Raw genomic sequence first — 19,367 nt, 5'->3', positions numbered from 1 at the left:
TGTGCTTGGCTCCCACAGAGCTCTCTTTAAAGTCTGGTTCATTACTTATTTAACCTCATGAATTGAGGCCCTTTGGACATTAAGATCTTAAGCTGTCATTGAGTTAAGCACCACTTACAGGCTTTTCCCACAGGATATTCATTACTCATCTGGAAAGCAGAGACTGCACCAAAGCAAGTGAGATTTGAGGTCGTTTCCTCTGGGTGAGCTCCTCAGTTGGTTGCCTATTGTACTCCTAATGACCTTCCATGTTCTTTTATTTGTGGATCAAAACAGACCATCTTGCCTCAAAAAAAAAGTCTGAAGTAGGATGAAAGTGTCACTTTTCTTCGTCAAATTTCCTTCTGAAAGGCTTCCAAAATGTTGCAACCACACACCGTAGTTACTATTCCTAGGTGGGTTTTTTCTGCTACAGGTTTAACAAGCTGCTGTGAATTTAACACTATTTGATAGAGAATGTGAATGCTTAGAAAGAACAGGGTTTTTTTTTTGTTTTGTTCTCCAATCTGAGAATAGCTACAAAAATGTTTAAATGGTTACCATAAAGCATATAGAGATAAACAAGATCTAAATATATGTATATATACATAGTTTAGAAGGAAGGTGGGGATATGGATGATAATTTGACTCCTAAATGCTGGATTAAGACCTCAACATCAGAACAAGGCTGCTCCCTTTCCATCCTGACTTCCAGCAGTGGCGGCATGGGTCCTTCCCTCCCTTCTATTAAAGACTTGAAATTCATGCAGAACTCGGTGGTAGGCTAATGCTTAGTGCGGAGGGCTGAGAACCTGGTGAAATGGGTTTGATTCTTGCCATGGTTCATTATGACCTTGGGAAAGGTCACTTTACCCTCCACTGCCCCAGGCACAAAAAAACAACAGACCGAGTCCACTAGGAACAGAGAAAGTAATAAAATGTAAACTGCTTTGACTGTACCACAGAAAGGGGGTATATCAGATCCCTGACCCCAAAACAGTGACACAAGCACCTGAGATTACTGATGAAGCTGCCTTCGTGCTTTCAAGGGTGACCAAGATGACAGATAAAGGCTTAAATTGCCTAAACTATTCTACCCAGTAAAGTGCTTAAGGCCCTAACTAGTCCTCCATGCTGATAACCTTCCCTCCCCGTCTTCTTAGAAGCACAAAACTTTCTTCCACTGCCAATTTAAACTAATGCTTGGTTTCCATCTGTTTAATTAAGGGATCCACAATGTTTAGGGCATCACAGACATTACCACCCTTCCAGGAAAGAAGATGCTTGCCAAAAGGTCTTCCAAGTCTACATCTTTCCTTCATATCTTGTCACCTAGCTCTAGAGCTTCCTTGCCTTTGGAAAGGCTTATTTAGCATTAATACCTTTCAAGTATCATTAGTTAAGCTCAGGAATGTGTTGCCAGAGCGATTAATGTACCTGGTTTAAAAAAAAGGTTTGGACAAGTTTCTGGAGGAAAAGTCCATAAACTGCTGTTGGGAAAGAAATGGGGAGGCCACTGCTTGCCTTGATCGGTGGCATGGAATGCAGCTACTATTTGTTTTTTTGCCAAGTACTTGTAACTTGGATTGGCCTCCGTGAAGACAGAATACCGGGCTAGATGGACCATTGGTCTGACCCAGTAAGGCTATTCTTAGGTTCTTATGTCCCTCCTCTTCTCCATATTTGTCTTCAACTCATCTCAGCTTCCTTCTGATCACTTTTCTCTGAACCACCTCCAGCTTCTTTATGGCCTTAGTGAGATGCAGCCTTCAAAATGGAATACAGTGCTCCAAAATACACAGACAAAGCCACTACTATCTTTCCTCTGCTGGTTATCTCTCTAGTTTTGGCCATCACCTTCTTAGTGTTTTGCTACCTTGAGATCAGATACCATCACCCCAAGGTCTGGTCAAGGCTTATCAGCCTCCTTCCCTCTCCCCATCACCTGGATTTCTGTACCCCAAATGTATCAGTCAGCAATTTTTCCTGCACTAAAACTTAAATTCCAAAATGTAAGCAGTATTCTAAGATTTTTAGATCATTTCTCATTTTGCCTACTCCCTCAGTGATGATCACTCTGGTGTAGATCTGCTAAAAGGCAAAATATTTCCTTCCAAGTCTTCTGGCCACAAGAATAAACAGTTTCCTTCACAAAAATACAATTTCAAAATACTTTTCTTAACCAACTCAGATTGCAGAGAAATCAACAACGTGGCTTGCGTTAGAATATAATCCCGAGAAGACTCTAGGAAGGCAGAAGGTTTTTGATTTTTTTTAATAATTTATATCCCGCATATCCTACAGGTACTCAAGCATTATTGTCTAACTGTCCCGGCAGGATCCCTCTCTATCTAATGTACCTGAGGCAATGGGGATGAAGTGACTTGCCCAGGGTCACAAGGAGCAGTGCGGGATTCAAACCCACAAGTTCAGGATGCCGAGACTGGAGCTCTAACCACTGCACCACACACTCCCAAACAAGCCACAACTTGTAATTTAAAAGAACCATAATGAATAAGGAAAAGAGGAGACAGAGGGGATATGATCGAAACATTTAAGATAAAGGGAATAGACTTAGTAGATAAAGACAGGTTGTTCACCCTCTCAAAGATGAAGAGAACGAGAGGGTACTCTCTAAAGTTAAAAGGGATAGATCCCTTACAAACGTAAGGAAGTTCTTCTTCACCCAGAGTGAATAGAAAATTGGAACGCTCTTCCGGAGGCTGTTATAGGGGAAAACACCCTCCAGGGATTCAAGACAAAGTTAGACAAGTTCCTGCTGAACCAGAACGTACACACGTAAGGCTAGTCTCAGTTAGGCCGCTGGCCTTTGACCTAAGGGCTGCCCCATGAGCAGACTGCTGGGCGCGATGGACCACTGGTCCGACCCAGCATCCACAATTCTTATGCTTTTAAATAGATATCACAATAGTTTATTAATTGTGTATTTAATACTGTGATAACAAATGTGATATTTCATTATTCATTTGATTATTTAAAATGCTTCTGTTCTACTCTGGATTATATGTAAATTTAGCGAGCCTACGCTCCGTGAACCTCATTTACATGCGCTGTTTTGGGAGAATGACTCACCTTTTTTAAATCGTTACAAGAACGGCTGACAGCGGCCCGTCAGTTTTCACAGCAAAGCTTTGAGAATCTTCCCCTCAGTGATTTAGCAGTCAAATACTTTTTTCTATCACACTTACACTGAACATATAGACCACAGGTGTTGAAGTCGGTCCTCGAGGGCCGCAATCCAGTCGGGTTTTCAGAATTTCCCCAATGAATATGTATTGAAAGCAGTGCATGCACATAGATCTCATGCATATTCATTGGGGAAATCTTGAAAACCCGACTGGATTGCGGCCCTCGAGGATCGACTTTGACACCCCTGATATAGACGCTTACTTGTAGACTATCATGGCAGATAAGAACTACAGGGTCTACTTAGTTGAAACTTACTAAAGCAATGCAACTTTCTGTACAACACAATGAACACTATATAGTCTAAGAATCAGTCTCTGCTTTCTAAATAAGGCTCAAAACTTGGAAGGAAGCTAAAAGTGACACAATGAAGAAACCAACTTAAGAGTTTGCTCCAAATGGGGAGGAGCAGGGAAAGAAAGAGGGCAAAAGTCCCAGCTGGTGCTAAACTTTTCCAACTGAAGGGTTCAGCATTAAAGTGAGAACAGCTTTAGGTTAAAACAAAAGCCGAGAATTAGCATGTGAAGGAGCAGAACGACTAGGCTGAAACAAAGACCACAAACCCTTCTGAACCAAAACCAACTTGCATAATAAAGCCTCCGTAAACTCCATCCTGCCCTCCAAACACTCGGATATGAAGGTGTGAAAATTTAAATAGCAAGTGAAATGGTTTTCAGATTTTGCAACTTAACAAGCTAGCAGCACACACACCAAAAAACCACCCTGCAAACAATAATACTGTCAAAAACCCATTTGGAGGCCAACAAAGAGTCTCTAGCAAACAGCTATTCAGGACAGTGAAATTAATCTCTCTCAACCCCTATCCTGGAGTATGAAAATCCACTCATCAGAAATCGAAACAGAAGCAAATCGGCTGCTCCCAAGTACATGGTCACTCCTGTCAACAAATAAAAACCCAACACACTCATCAGAAGACCATCCCCTCCAAAAGCTCATTTTAGCAAAGACGTGAAAAGCTTGTCTTGTCTTCCAAGTCTTCAACAGAAGATAAAAGTAGACCAACTACAAGCTGTATTTCACCTGCTCGATACTAGCCAGCAACCCAAATAGCTCATCCAGTCTCCTAAACATTGTCTACGAAAAGACCAGCCTACTCTCAAACTTTATTAAAAACATGGCTTTTTACACAAACCTTTTCCCCTCCTTTCTACTGTCCTTTTCGCTGTTTACTTTTGGCTTATTTGCTCATATTTTTTGTCTTGTACTTTGTATTATGAAAGTTTGTGTTTCTATTTTATTTTTTTAAATTTGTAAACCACCTTGTGGCACTTATGTAGCAATTGGAGGTATATTGAGTAATAATTACAGAAAAGAAGAATCACCTCAGAGAACAGGCAGGTCCATCTGCTGTAGAAGAGGCCAACTGAATTTTGGTTTTGGTTTGTGTTTGCCCTTGTTTGATTTTGGCTGAACTGAAACTCTATGTTGCGTCCCCCAGCTCTCCCTCCTCCCCACCCAAATAGTAGAAGTCCTCCCTAGACCTATCAAAAATCCTCTGGTAGCCTAGTGTCTAGTCAGTGCAGGAGCAATCTGCAGCTGCTCCTGCCCATGTCCTCTCCACTGCCAAAATGGCTGCTGCAGTCTCTAGCGGCAGCCATTTTGAGACTGGAGCCATCATGAGCAGGAGTAACTGAGCAGTGGAGAAGCAACTGAGGATCACTTCTGGCTCGACTAACCGCTAGGAGATATACTGTAGGCCTCAAAGGATCCTATGGGTGGGTCCTGGAGGAGGACTTGTTCTGTTCTGGGGAAGGGAGAGAGGGAGGGAATGGGGGCTGGGCAGGCCAGGCCCTAGCAGATGAAACTGGTTTTACTCACCCTCTGTTCTCTAGATCTGTGTTCTGAGGCTCCTCCTGGCCATTATTGGCCTGCTGAAATAGATAAATCTTCAAAGCTGCTTTGAATTTAGAAAAGGAATATTCAGAGCATAAGGACACAGGATTCAGCGGTACTGCATTAAAAGAGGAGCGACACGGTCCCCTTCCTTTGCCTCAGCAGTCCCCAACCTGTTTTGCACCATGGACAGGTTTCATGCAAGACAATTTTTCCACGAACCGGGAGGAGGGATTCAAGTGCATAATATATAATTTAATTATTACATTATATATTCTGCACTTTATTTCTATTATTACATTGTAATATATCCACTATAATAAAACCCTTAGCGCACATGTGTACTTCAAACTCCGTGCGTCCGTGATCTGTGGCTCCGTACCGCCACATGGGCAGTAGAAGGAGCCAGTGACTGTTTTGCAATGCTTGCGGCAGTTTCCACAGTGGCGGTTTGCGACACGTGTGACGGTTTCCCCCAGCTAAAAAGGGAGCCAGCTGAATAAGGAGCCCGTGTGGCGGTTTCCCTATCACTACAAGGAGCCTGTGGCGGATCCTGGCAGAGCTGCTTCACAAAACATGTGAGACTTATCAGATAAGAGCAGGGAAGGGATACTGCTGGACAGGGGGGGAGGTAAAAGGAAGGGAGAAGGGCTACTGCTGGACAGGGGGCCAGGGAGAGAGACATACAGACAGGGGGCTAGGGAAAGAGACAGAAAGCAAGACAGACAGACGGGGGCCAGGGAGAGAGAGAGACGGAAAGAAAAAAAGACGGATGGAAAGAAAAAAAGACAGATAGACAGGGGGCCAGGGAGAGAGAGAGAGAGACGGAAAGAAAAAAGTCAGACAAAGAAAGAAAGGGGGCAGGGAGAGAGACAGAAATAAAGAAAGACAGACAGGGGGCCAGGGAGAGAGAGAGAGACAGAAAGAAAGACAGACAGGGGGCCAGGGAGAGAGAGAGAGAGACAGAAAGAAAGACAGACAGGGGGCCAGGGAGAGAGAGAGAGACAGAAAGAAAGACAGACAGGGGGCCAGGGAGAGAGAGAGAGACAGAAAGAAAGACAGACAGGGGGCCAGGGAGAGAGAGAGAGACAGAAAGAAAGACAGACAGGGGGCCAGGGAGAGAGAGAGACAGAAAGAAAGACAGACAGGGGGCCAGGGAGAGAGACAGAAAGAAAAAAAGACAGACGAAGAAAGAAAGGGGGAAGGGAGAGAGACAGAAATAAAGAAAGACAGATAGGGAGAAAGAGAGACGGAAAGAAAAAAAAGACAAAGAAAAAAAGGGGGCAGGGAGAGAGACAGAAATAAAGAAAGACAGACAGGGAGAGAAAGATGGAAAGAAAAAAGACAAAGAAAGAAAGGGGGCAGGGAGAGAGAAAGAAAGACAGACATATAGAAAGAAAGAAATGCCTAAGTCTACACATCTATTCTAGCACCCATTAATGTAACGGGCTAAAAAACTAGTATAATATAGTAATAGAACCACCATAATGCAGAATCAGTAGGAGCCGTGAGCTTGGTAGGACTCTTGGTATTTTCTTTGAAATGCAGCTCTCTCTTTGTTGGCAGTCCTGGAGTCTTCTGCTGTCTCATCATTGGGTCTTTCCCCCTTTTCGAAGAAGGTTTCCAGTGACGTTTGTTTTTTTACTCATTTTTGCTAAGGTTAGCTTGTGGGCTTACCCCCCAAAAAAAAACTGTAACTGAGGCAAGTGCGAGAAAGAGGCGCGCACAGAAGTGGTCACTTTCAAAATAAAATATCTTGCAAACTAGGGGCTCCCTTTCATTAAGGTACGCTAAATATTAGTGCGTGCCGAATGCTAAGATGTCCCTAGGAATATAATGGATGTCTTAGCATCGAGTACGCACTAAATCGGTTAGTGCACCTTAACAAAAGGACCCCTAATGTAAGTAAAAATTTTTAAATGTTTTATTCTTCCTGTGCGGCCCAGTTCAGCACAGCCCATAGCCCAGTGGTTAGGGGACATCCTCCCCCACTCCCCACTGTGCATGACAGTTCTAATGGCTATATTTTGTACAATTTGTAAACGATATCAGTGTGACACTGCCCTAATCACAGTCTGTCACAGAGAACTATCATTGTGCTATGAACTTACCGTACCTCATCTTGGGTCAATTCTTTAAAAAGAGTGACTAATCAAATCGAAATGAAAAAATACATTAGATGCCTCATTAAAAACATACATGAGACTCATTATTCCTTTCCAGACATGCAGAGTCACAACATCTCAAACTGGGTACAGGAGTATGCTAAAGGAATGATGTCACCACAATGTATGGGACAGACGTCAAAAAAGCTTGCTCACATTTCAAATCTCAAGCCAGGCTTATTTTTAAGCATCTTCTCAAAAAGCTCAGAGTCCATAAGGTATAATGGAGCAAAGAAGCATCAAGACAGAAATTGCCTTCCTTAGGTTAAGGCAAGATGAACAATGCATGCAGAGCTGCTTCTTGGGGGAAGTTGGGGTTTTTCCTGTTGCTAAGCTTTGTGATAGGATGTTGGGGGGGAGGAGCGGGGGGGATGATGTCTGGGATTATTATTCACCAATGTACAATTTAGCCTGTTCATTCTTTGCTGGTGTTCAATTTGGGGCTGTTATGGTCCCTTATATTTTGAAAAATTGAATAAACATTTATACACACAAAAAAAACATTTTCCAAACTCTGCAATTTTTTTTCTCCATCATTGGAACAGCTGCCCTGCAAATTAGCACATGGCACTGGATCCTGAGGTGGCAGAGCAAATCCCCCCCCCCCCCAACGCTAAGCACAGATATTAGTCAGCTCATGAACTCAAACCTTACAACCCATGAAAACAAAACAACAAGGAGAGGACAAAGGTTCTCGGAACATACCCTAAAGCAGAGGGAGGAAGCACAGCAAAGGCAGAGAAATAGCTGTTCCCTCCAGCAATTTACCACCACTCAGCCTCCTAAGCAAACCAAAGCCAACGCGTCCAAAGAGCGAGTTCTTGACCTCCAAGACCGTGGAGGCCACCACCCAATGCCCCGTGGGCAAAGAGTTAAGGGAACTTATCAAAACTTCTGTTGCTTTATCAGACACACCAATATGAACTGAAGTAAATCAGATTTCCACAAGCGGGGGCTGGGGACAAGCAATGATAATTCTCATTTTTAAAAATCCATTCATGGCCAGTTTTTCTGGAAAATTTATATCATTTCTTTGGCATTCTAGACCACTTAGATCAGGGGTGTCAAAGTCCCTCCTCGAGGGCTGGAATCCAGTCGGGTTTTCTGGATTTCCCCAATGAATATGCATTGAAAGCAGTGCATGCAAATAGATCTTATGCAGATTCATTGGGGAAATCCTGAAAACCCGACTGGATTCTGGCCCTCGAGGACCGACTTTGACACCTGTGACTTAGATGCATTTAGACGATGCAGCAGCTTGAAGCACGTTCCAGGTATTTCAAATATTAATAAGCAAGACCTCTTTCAGTCCCTGTAATACCTAGAAATAAAAGACCTCCCTTCAAATGATCTACACAAAATTAGTTAAAGAAGTCTAATATCCAAGTCAATTACAGCATGAGCTGTTTGTTGTCAAGTTGTACCAGGTTTTCAAGTAACACACCAAGGCCACAGACCTTACCAGAACGGATTACAAGTACACTCAAGAGAAATACAAACCAAATATAGCCTTCTACACCAAAGATTATTTTTAGAAAGAGTTTTGCCTACAACTTTTCAGTTATTTTTTTAATGGAGACAGGCTGCCCTACAATTACAGTGTCTGCAAAAAAGCCCAACCTCTCCCTTGACAAGAACAGAAAAAGAATCATTTGAAGATAAGAATAGTCCTACTGGGACAGACCAAAGGTCCCTCAAGCCCTGGATCCTGTTTCCCAAAGTGGCCAACCCAGGTCCCAAGTACCTAGCAAGATCCCAAATAGTAAAGCTGATTTTATGCTGCTTATCCTAGGAATAAGCAGTGGATTTCCCCAAGCCATCTCAAGAATGGCCTATGGACTTCTTTTTGTAGGAAATTATCAAAGCCTTTTTTAAACCCTGCTAAGCTAACTGATTTCACCATATTCTCTGGCAACAAATTCCAGAGTTTAAGTACACGTTGTGTGAAGAAATATTTTCTCCAGTTTGTTTTAAATCTACTACTTAGCTTCATCACATGCCCCCCCTAGTCCTAGTATTTTTGGGAAGAATGAACAAGTGATTCACATCCACCCTTTCCACTCCACTCATTGTTTTATGGACTTCCATCATATCACCACTGAGCCATCTCTTCTCCTTAGCCGCTTTAATGTCTCCTCATAGGGAAGTTGTCCCAAACCTTTTACTATTTTCTTCACCCTTCTCTGTACCTTTTCTAATTCCACTAAATCTTATTTTGAGAAATGGCGACCAGAACTGCACAGTATTCGAGGTGCGGCCATACCATAGAACGATACAAGGGCATTATAACATTTTCATCTTTGTTTTCCATTCCTTTCCTGATAATTCCTAACTTTCTATTTGCTTTCTTAGCAGCCGCCGCACATTGAACTGAGGGTTTCAACGTATCCTGAACAATGACACCTAGATCCTTTTCCTGGGAAGTGACTCCTAACACAGAACCCAGCATTGCATAGCTACAGTTCGGGTTCCTCTTTCCCACATGCATCACTTTGCACTTGCTCACATTAAACATCATCTGCCATTTTGACGCCCAGTCTTCCAGTCTCACAAGCTCCTCCTGCAATTTTTCACAACCCTCTTGTGATTTATCAACTTTGAACAATTTTGTGCTATCAGCAAATTTAAGTATCTCACTAGTTATTCCCATCTCTAGATCACTGAAAGGATGGTAAACAAGACCAAGAATGTCAGAATGCCCCTGTATCACTCCATGGTGCGACCGCACCTTGAGTATTGTGTTCAGTTCTGGTCACCATATTTCAAAAAAGATATAGCAGAATTAGAAAAGGTTCAAAGAAGAGTGACCAAGATGATAAAGGGGATGGAACTCTTCTGGTTAGGGCTTGTAAAAGAGATGGCTGAGGGGAGATATGATTGAAGTCTACAAAATCCCGAGTGGTGTAGAACGGGTACAAGTGGATCAATTTTTTTTACTGCATCAAGATTTACAAAGACTAGGGGACACTCAATGAAGTTAAGAGTAATACTTTTAAAACCAATAGGAGGAAATATTTTTTCACTCAGAAAATAGTTAAGCTCTGGAACGCATTGCCAGAGGTTGTGGTAAGAGCAGTCAACGTAGCTGGTTTTACAAAAGGTTTATGTTAGAATAGTCTTACTGGGTCAGACCAATGGTCTGTCAAGCCCAGCAGCCCATTTTAAAGTGGCCAATTCAGGTCACAAATACCTGTCCAAAACCCAAATAGCAGCAATATTCCAAGCTACTGATCCAGGGCAAGCAGTGGTTTAGACAAGTTCCTGGAAGACAAGTCCATAATGTGCTATTGAGATTGACATGGGGGAAGCCACTGCTTGCCCTGGGATCTTGTGTGGAATTTTGCTACTCTTTGGGATTCTACATGGAATCCTGTTCGTGTTTGAGGTTCTGCCTGGAATGTCACTACTAAGTAGGTTTTTGCCAGGTCTGTGAAGACTGAACACTGGGCTGACCCAGTAAGGTTATTCCTATGTTTTTAAGTAGTAATGTTTTTGAAATCTTTATTGATGCCAAGCAATGCACCGAGGATGAGACTGCAGCTAAGAAAAAGCACAGACATTTGAAAGGAATTTAAGAAAAAAAATTAAACTATTCCCCATATCCCAAATCTGGACACGGATCGGATCGCTCACGGATCAGATCCGTGCCCTTGGGTCTCTGCAGTTTCTCCGAGGAACAGAACATTCCTGCTTTGTTCTTTTCCATGAGGTACTGCTTTATCTTCTCTCTTAGGCAAAAGATCATTTGAAGCCTCTAATGAAACGGAGGGCAAATTGGCATTCTGTGGTCTGGTTTCAGTCTGTTGAGTTTCACCTGACCAGACTTGTGAAACTATCCACTCCTCTGAGCCCCTCTGGTTAATGTAAACACACTTCACCCTGCTTATTTGTTTATAAATGGCTGAGGATGCCCTCCAGGCCAGGAATTCAAGTAGACTGCCTTTTAATCACTTCTTCTGCATTGTAAACAGCCCTGTTCATTTGAAGCAGCAGCTGTTCTGTGGCATAGATGGTGCCACCGGCTACTGGCACGCATCCTTTAAGACACAGAGGTTCAGTGTTACAGCCGGGGTCCTGCAGGCACTCCAGCTTCAAAATAAAACACTTACAACATTATAATGTATGGAATATTTATAATTTGATACTTTTTTACTCAGGGTTTTGTTTGGGTTTTTTTTTTCAAATTTCAAATAAATATATTTTGTGGTCTATTAGTCCTAATTTTGTGCATAAAGAAATATCCTGTGTTTCTGTAATCAAAATTTCCCTCAGATTTACTATAGGTAGTAGATGTTGAACAGCAGAAAAATTGAGAGGTCAGGCTCGGCGTTGCAAATTTGGTTAGAACAGTCCACACGAGAAGGCTGCAAACTCCCCTTACACACCTCTGGGCCAAGGTCTCCATGAACTAACAGTAGTTAGCTAACACATGATTAAATAAAGAGATTTTTTTTTTAAGATCATGTTCTAGAAGTTGCATCCATTTCAACAGCCTTTCATCTCTCACCAAAAGCCAAGCGGCATTGATTACTAAGTAGACATGAAGGTTACTCTGTGCTATTATTTTTCATTCAATGAATAGTTAAGCTTGAACTCATTACCAAAGGATGTAGTAACAGTAGGTTAGCATATCCAGGTTTTAAAAAAAAAAATATGGACAGGTTCCTGGAGAAAAAGTTCATAGTCTGCTATTGAGACAGACATGGGGAAGTCACTGCTGTTCTTGGGATTGGTAGCATGGAATCTTGCTCCTCTTTGGGGATTCCACATGGAATCTTGCTCCTCTTTGGGGATTCCGCATGGAATCTTGCTCCTCTTTGGGGATTCCGCATGGAATCTTGCTGCTCTTGGGGGTTCCTGAATCTTGCTCCTTTTTGGGGATTCCGCATGGAATCTTGCTGCTCTTTGGGGTTCCTGAATCTTGCTCCTCTTTGGGGATTCCACATGGAATCTTGCTCCTCTTTGGGGATTCCGCATGGAATCTTGCTGCTCTTTGGGGATTCCGCATGGAATCTTGCTCCTCTTTGGGGATTCCGCATGGAATCTTGCTCCTCTTTGGGGATTCCGCATGGAATCTTGCTCCTCTTTGGGGATTCCGCATGGAATCTTGCTCCTCTTTGGGGATTCCGCATGGAATCTTGCTCCTCTTTGGGGATTCCGCATGGAATCTTGCTGCTCTTTGGGGTTCCTGAATCTTGCTCCTCTTTGGGGATTCCGCATGGAATCTTGCTGCTCTTTGGGGATTCCGCATGGAATCTTGCTCCTCTTTGGGGATTCCACATGGAATCTTGCTCCTCTTTGGGGATTCCGCATGGAATCTTGCTGCTCTTGGGGGTTCCTGAATCTTGCTCCTTTTTGGGGATTCCGCATGGAATCTTGCTGCTCTTTGGGGTTCCTGAATCTTGCTCCTCTTTGGGGATTCCACATGGAATCTTGCTCCTCTTTGGGGATTCCGCATGGAATCTTGCTGCTCTTTGGGGATTCCGCATGGAATCTTGCTGCTCTTTGGGGATTCCGCATGGAATCTTGCTCCTCTTTGGGGATTCCGCATGGAATCTTGCTCCTCTTTGGGGATTCCGCATGGAATCTTGCTCCTCTTTGGGGATTCCGCATGGAATCTTGCTGCTCTTTGGGGTTCCTGAATCTTGCTCCTCTTTGGGGATTCCGCATGGAATCTTGCTGCTCTTTGGGGATTCCGCATGGAATCTTGCTCCTCTTTGGGGATTCCGCATGGAATCTTGCTGCTCTTTGGGGTTCCTGAATCTTGCTCCTCTTTGGGGATTCCGCATGGAATCTTGCTGCTCTTTGGGGATTCCGCATGGAATCTTGCTCCTCTTTGGGGATTCCGCATGGAATCTTGCTCCTCTTTGGGGTTCCTGAATCTTGCTTACTCTTCTGAGATTCCAGAATCTTGCCACTATTTGTATTTCTGCCCTGTGCTTGTGACCTGCATTGGCCACTGTTGTAAACAGGATACTGGGCTTAGATGGACCTTTGGTCTGAGCCAGTAGGGCTGTTAGATTCTTAGCATAACTCTTTCTTAAGGCAAGGGGATCTGGATTTAGCTCACACTTTTTCAGTAGTAGCTTAAGTGTAGGTGAATCTCAAAGCTATGCTTGGAGAAAAAGGCAAAAACATGTTTTTATACTGTATAATGGGAATTATTCCCTTACAGAAAGGCAAAAGATATTTTAAAGTTAGAATATTGGAGACGTTTAAAATACGCAGGTAAATAAACACCAACCATCAGATTTCAGCTTCTTTATTTAAATCATTCTCAGCACTGAAAGAGATCGATTCCGTCTACAATGCTTAAAAACAATGAACCCACAGGACTTCTTCAGCAAGGTACTTCAAAAACGTTTACACCTAGTTATAAAACAGACCGAGTCATGGAATTTCAACCATTACGTTCAACTAGACCAGTGTCTCAAACTTTGTGCCAAGGCACTGTGGTTTGCCTCGAAGAGATTCCAAGTGTACTATGAGAGATTCCAGAATGTTACTTTATTCTTAAAAATTCCCTTCACTAGAACAGATATACGCAAAAGTCTGTCAATGTTATGAGCGTCTATGGGGTAAGGATACAACTTCCAAGACATGCATCATTCTTTGCCGTGATTGGTCCTTGAAAGTAATTTTTTTTTTTTATGCAGTGGTTATCCTAACTTGAGCAACAAAGCAATCAAGGCTTTGTTATCGTTTGGATCTTCTTATCTTTACAAACTTGGATTTTCAGATCTGACAAATTAAAAAAAAGAGAGAGAATGACTGCAGATGGCGAATGATGAAAGGTGCGTTTGCTTGTCGACTATTGAGCTGCATTTTGAGTTAATTTGCACTCAAAAACAAGCACATCCATCGCACTGATTAGCAATTCTATTCTATCTACTTTAGTTTCACCGTTGTTACAATTACCCATACATAGCTTAAAGAACTTTGAATAAATAACTCTCAAATTTAATTTTTTGTTGGTTTTGCAATTTTATAATTTCAGTTATAATGTGCGGCAAAAAAAATCTGCTCCATTTAGTATGTCAGAGCTAGAAAAGTTTGAGAGACACTGAGTTACACAGTGAAGCTCAAGGCCCCACATCCTTCAGCTAATAAAATTGTTCCCTACCGTGCTTAATGCCACCAATTTTTGCTTAACAATCAGTTGTATATCCAAAAATATTCTCAAATAATGGCTAGGTCCTTCCAAATCATCTGAAGGTTTATACAGAGGACAAAATTATCCAGAAATGAAAGCATTTTTTTTGTTCTGCAAAGACAGTCACCACTGGGTCCTGAATGCAAAATAGAAAACAGATAGGCAAGGCAGCCATGAGGGTGAGTCCCAGTTTACCAGGGATATGCACTTGGTAGAAATGATGTTTTGGATTGTTTTTACCTAAACATGACAGAACAGAAAATCTAATTTTTCCTGCACTACTGACATCATTAACTCCCAAAGGAAAATAAAACCCTAAATAAAATGAAAAATCTCATAACGAGAAAAATAAAACAAAAAAGTAAATTTTGTCCTGCACTCCCTTTTGAATTCAGACCTCCAGAAAACAACTGCATGAATAGAAATCTTCAAGTGAAAGACTGCCTCTTGTTCACAGCTGGAACCACCAAATAACTTGTGCGGTGCAAACAACCCCTAGGGTAGGAATTTATGCTTCCTGCTATGTCTATAGCACATGTGCGCAGTTTCAGAATTCAAGGACTTAAAATGCACATTGGACTTCTTTGACCAGTCCAGTTCATCTGCTTTAGACAGGTCAAATTTAAGCATATCACAACAGCTGGTATTCTCTGTTCTTCCTGAATCTAAAAATAAAAACCTCATCTTTGAAACAATTCCATCCACAAGGGCAACAAAAAAAACTGGAGGAATCACACATATTGCTTTCCATTTCTATTTTTAAAAAGTACGAGAAAATTCAATAACTATTACATAGGCACAAAAAGAAAAAGATAAACAAAACCTCAGTGTAACAAGCAATGCCACGGTGAATAATTCACGCACTGAGGATGTGAAATTAGTGCACAAGGGGGTGAAGTGATATTTCAATATCACAAAAGAGGGGAACTAAATCCGAGCTTTAGAAATCAAAATTATTACAATGCTGTGGTATTTCCTCCCCCACATTCTTCACTACTGTGTTGTTTGTATTTGATTTCTCATGGTGCTGTATCAGGAGATCAGAAGTGAAAAGTTAATGTAGAACAGAAAAGCTACGGACCCTCCCATCCATACTGTATCCAGGCAAATAAACTGACTGACTATCTGGTACCATAGCCAGGGGATCAGGCAAGAGGCAGAGGTGTCCAGGTCACCTCTGCTTTGCAAAGCTGAAGATTTGTTATATACCATTTGCTGCATCCTGGGCTCATTACTGGAAAACTGAATTTCTTGCAGAGTTTAGCTACAGCAAAGTGCAAGATCTGGACAAAGCAAGCTCCCTGTTCCCAAGAGTAGTAAGCAAACCATGACACCTGTAGAGGGTTTTGCATTATGTACCTGGCAGTGAAAGGCAGCTGGGTTGTTGCTAATGACATAGGATGTCCAATTCAGTTCTAAGCGCTATTGTAGAAGGGGCCCCCTCCAGATTCGGCATCCTTTGTAGAATTGTTGCAGGAACTCGGGCACCGCTATTTACACCAGGTGAAACCCGGCATAAATGGCAGCGCCCAACTCACTGCCTTTGGGCACAGAAATGGCACTCTTCTGAAAAGTTGCGCGCAGTTTTACAGTACGCCCCTTGCCACCTCCCGAGTTGTGCATTAGAGGATTTCGGCACCCGATCTTATAGAATCACATGTGCAAATCAGTTCCTCGGTTTGCTACTTGCACTCTTGACAGCTGGCATTCGGCCATGGGAGCAGTTAGAGATACAAGCAAGCACTGCTCTTCCTGCTGTGTGGATCTCGTGCCTTATTCACAGTTCTTTGAGCCCCTTTAAAAATCTAAAGGATGCCACAGGGACCCAGCAGCTGCGCTGAGGCAGGAGCAGAAGAGTGAATTAGAGAAACACTGAGACATCATGCCATCAGCTAAAAGTGGGCGACTGTGGGGAGGGAGGAAGCATGTACAAAACCCTGTCCCCTTCCCTTCCTCCCCCAGGTGTCAGAGGGTCTCACTAAACCACAATGCGAAGGACTCATTTAATAATAATAATAATAAAAGTTTATATACCGCAGTACCGTGAAGGTACAAATTGATTGAACTTAAAAGAGGTGAAAGAAAATGGTTAATAGGTCAAAAGAACTGTTTTTAGGAGAAAGAGATGAATGGGTCAGTTGTCTAGATACTTTAGGAACAGATATGTTTTCTACCTAGTAATAATCTCTTCAAAGCACATGTGAAGCTATGGAGCTTTTCTGATCATTTCTAAGCTACTGTTGGCAGCAAAGCCAGGTTTATGGAGTCACAGCTCTTCATCCGAAAACAGGAACTCATCTATTACATCATCTAACAGACAAAGAGAAAGTCTCTGCCCTTAGGAAAGTCACTGCTTCCCCCCCCCCCTCCCAATGCAGGAAATCAGGGGGAGGAGAAGTAAATGACAACAAGCACTCAGGGCCTGTGAAAGAGCAGCATTTATAAATATCACAGGTTCCCAGAACATTAAAACATCTCCTGCTGGAAAAACAGAAACCAGACTAAGGATCCCTTCACAGAAAGGCAGGCTAAAAGAATCCCTCACACCTCAGTCCTACATCGAAGTCACCAGGAACTGGAAACAACTTGCAAACACAGCCTACACTGAACACTGCAACAGAACAGAAATGCATGCTCTCCTGGCACCATGCAGAACAGAGACAGCACAGAGGCTGCATATTCAGCAAACAGAAAAGGACAGAGGGTGGATCTCATTAACCAGAGAAATTTGTACATCAACTGCTGTTTCGAATAAACCTGAAAACATGCCTCTTCGCCTAGCTTAGCTCTAATATTACACTAAATCAAATATAACATCTGTAACTCACTGTATCAAAAGTCTATGTTAGGAACTTCTATTCTGCAATGTAACCTGCCTCTAACTCCACTCCTGGAGGATTTTGCGAGATAAAAGACCACAAACAACATCATTTTACTTTGCCCCCTCTCCAGCAGTATTTTACTTCCTCTGCATCTCTCTCCCCCCCCCCATCCTTGAGTCCAGCATCCCCTTCTCACCCATCCAGTTTCTGAATAAGCAAAATGCAGCCCAAATGCCTGTTCATCCTTTTGATGAAGAGGCAGAAACAGGGCGTGTCATGGACAACCAATAAGGATGCAGAGGCACTAAGCAGGAGTCTTGCACTCACAGAGCTGCCAGTAGGAGGTGCTGTTGCACCGGTCACATTTTCAACCTGCCTGTCCCTAGCAACTGAAAGCAGAGCCATGGATGGGCCTAGGGCCTCCTTTATCTGCTGTCATCATCTCTGTTGCTGTGTCTTGGAAGGAACACGTGGGAAGCAAAGCCTAAGATTTAGCCAGGAGAAGCATGAAATTCAGAAAAGTAAAAAAGGTTTCCAAAATCTGTTCCACACACCTGAAAAGACAGCCAGAAAATCATCTGCAATGCATGAGAAGTGGAGCCAGTTAGCAGCCGGCCCATGCAAGTCCCTCGTTACAAAGTATCAACTTAACCCCCAGCATGCAACGCCTCAGCTGCCCGGGAAGCGGCCAATAGTTACCAGAAGAAGCGCGCTCGAGACCGGCAAAGGAGAGGCGACGCTGCGGCGCGAGGAGCTCACCCGGCGCCAGGCGCTACGTGCGTGCGTGCGGCCGCGCGCGCTTCTCTCTCTCTCTCTCTCTCTCTCCCTCCCCGGCTCCGCCCCCTCCGCTCCCACGCGCCGGCTGACGGAGCCGCCCCTTCCTGACGTCCTGCGCGCTTAATGCAGCGACTCGTAGGAATTGCGCCACTTCTACAGAGGTGTCAACGCAAAACCTCCACAAGGCAAAAGCAGCGCTAGTCAATCCGCCACGGCCCGTTCAATTGCTTTGGCTTTGCAAAACTGAAAGTGCCTTTACAGAACATTGTTTAATTGTCTCAATCAAAACTCCTATAATTCTAAACAAAATCTATGAATAAGTCCTGTTTAAAATATGGGGGGAGGGGGTTGGAAATTGAGGGAACATATTGAGAGATATAAAACATTTATTTTGAAGGAATGATAAACATTTAGTAGAGGTTAATATGGTCAATTTAAATGTAATGACTATTTTACTGTGTTATATTATTGTGTATTTATTGCATTTCTTCAATAAAATGTTATCAAGTAAATTGCATTTACATTTTTGATAAGGCTCATATTTAAAGGCAGAAAGACCACAACTAATGTATGCTGGCACTTTCACTTTTGTCCAGACTCGCACACATTTCTTTCTTCCCGTCAGCAGCATTTAAAGTCGCATGGGTCAGGGGTAATCGGGACAGCCTTGCGCGGTACTCTGGCCCACTTTGTCTTGGATTTGCCAGAGGCTTATGGGCTTTGTGTAGGAAGATGAGTTTATTGGCCAGGAAATATAGTCTTCAGTGCTGGACGGTCCCTGACCCTCCAGCATTTTGGCATTGGCGGAACCAGTTGCATCAGTTGGCCATCTGGGAGGCGCGGGATGCAGGAGGAGCTAGGGAGCGAAAGATGCTGGTTTTGAATGTCTGGGAACCATACCTGCAATCCTTGCATCCAAAGGGTCGTAGTGCAGTTTGAAGATAGGTGTCCTAGTCTGGCCGCTCTATATATAGAGCTGGGAGAGCAACAGTGAGTACTGATGGGGCGGGGTGGAGAGTACCACTTTGGGGGGGGAGGGGGGCATACTGAAAGGTTCTGGCACTTAGTTACGGATCTGATAAGCAGGGTTAGGTGGGGGAAAGGGGTGGTGTGGCATCTTCGGGGCTCATAAGAGTCCAGGACCTCAGAGTACCTTCCACCCCCTTAGTCTCACTTGCCCTATGTACAGTGGGCAGGGGAGAGAGTTTGGTTGCTGGTTCTCTTCTTCTGTACATGCTTGTTATATATTGTATATAATGCTTCATTGATTGTATTGTGCACCCATGAGTGCATTGGCGTTGTACTTACTGTTGTTAGTATCAATAAAAATTGTTTGAACCTAAAGTTGCATGGGTTTCCTTCCCCTTGCCCAGTTTAATTTGAGAAGAGCAGAAATCCTCTCCTGAAAAT

General features: G+C 43.1%; 1 protein-coding gene across 2 annotated transcripts in view; it reads right to left on the bottom strand.

Moving 5' to 3' along the window:
* The window catches only part of CBFA2T2 (CBFA2/RUNX1 partner transcriptional co-repressor 2), a 125,516-nt gene extending 107,500 nt beyond the window's left edge, over nt 1–18,016 (bottom strand). The window contains exon 1 of one of the 2 annotated variants that reach the window (XM_033914405.1): nt 17,880–18,016. The gene's annotated coding sequence lies outside the window, so the exon portion shown is untranslated. The other variant, XM_033914404.1, reaches the window with a different exon arrangement.
* Between the last annotated feature and the right edge of the window lie 1,351 nt (nt 18,017–19,367).

Source organism: Geotrypetes seraphini, chromosome 11 (assembly GCF_902459505.1).
Source record: "Geotrypetes seraphini chromosome 11, aGeoSer1.1, whole genome shotgun sequence".
NCBI classification, from domain to species: domain Eukaryota; kingdom Metazoa; phylum Chordata; class Amphibia; order Gymnophiona; family Dermophiidae; genus Geotrypetes; species Geotrypetes seraphini.
The sequence above is the reverse complement of the archived record's forward strand: the minus strand, read 5'-3'. Positions and strand labels throughout refer to the sequence as shown.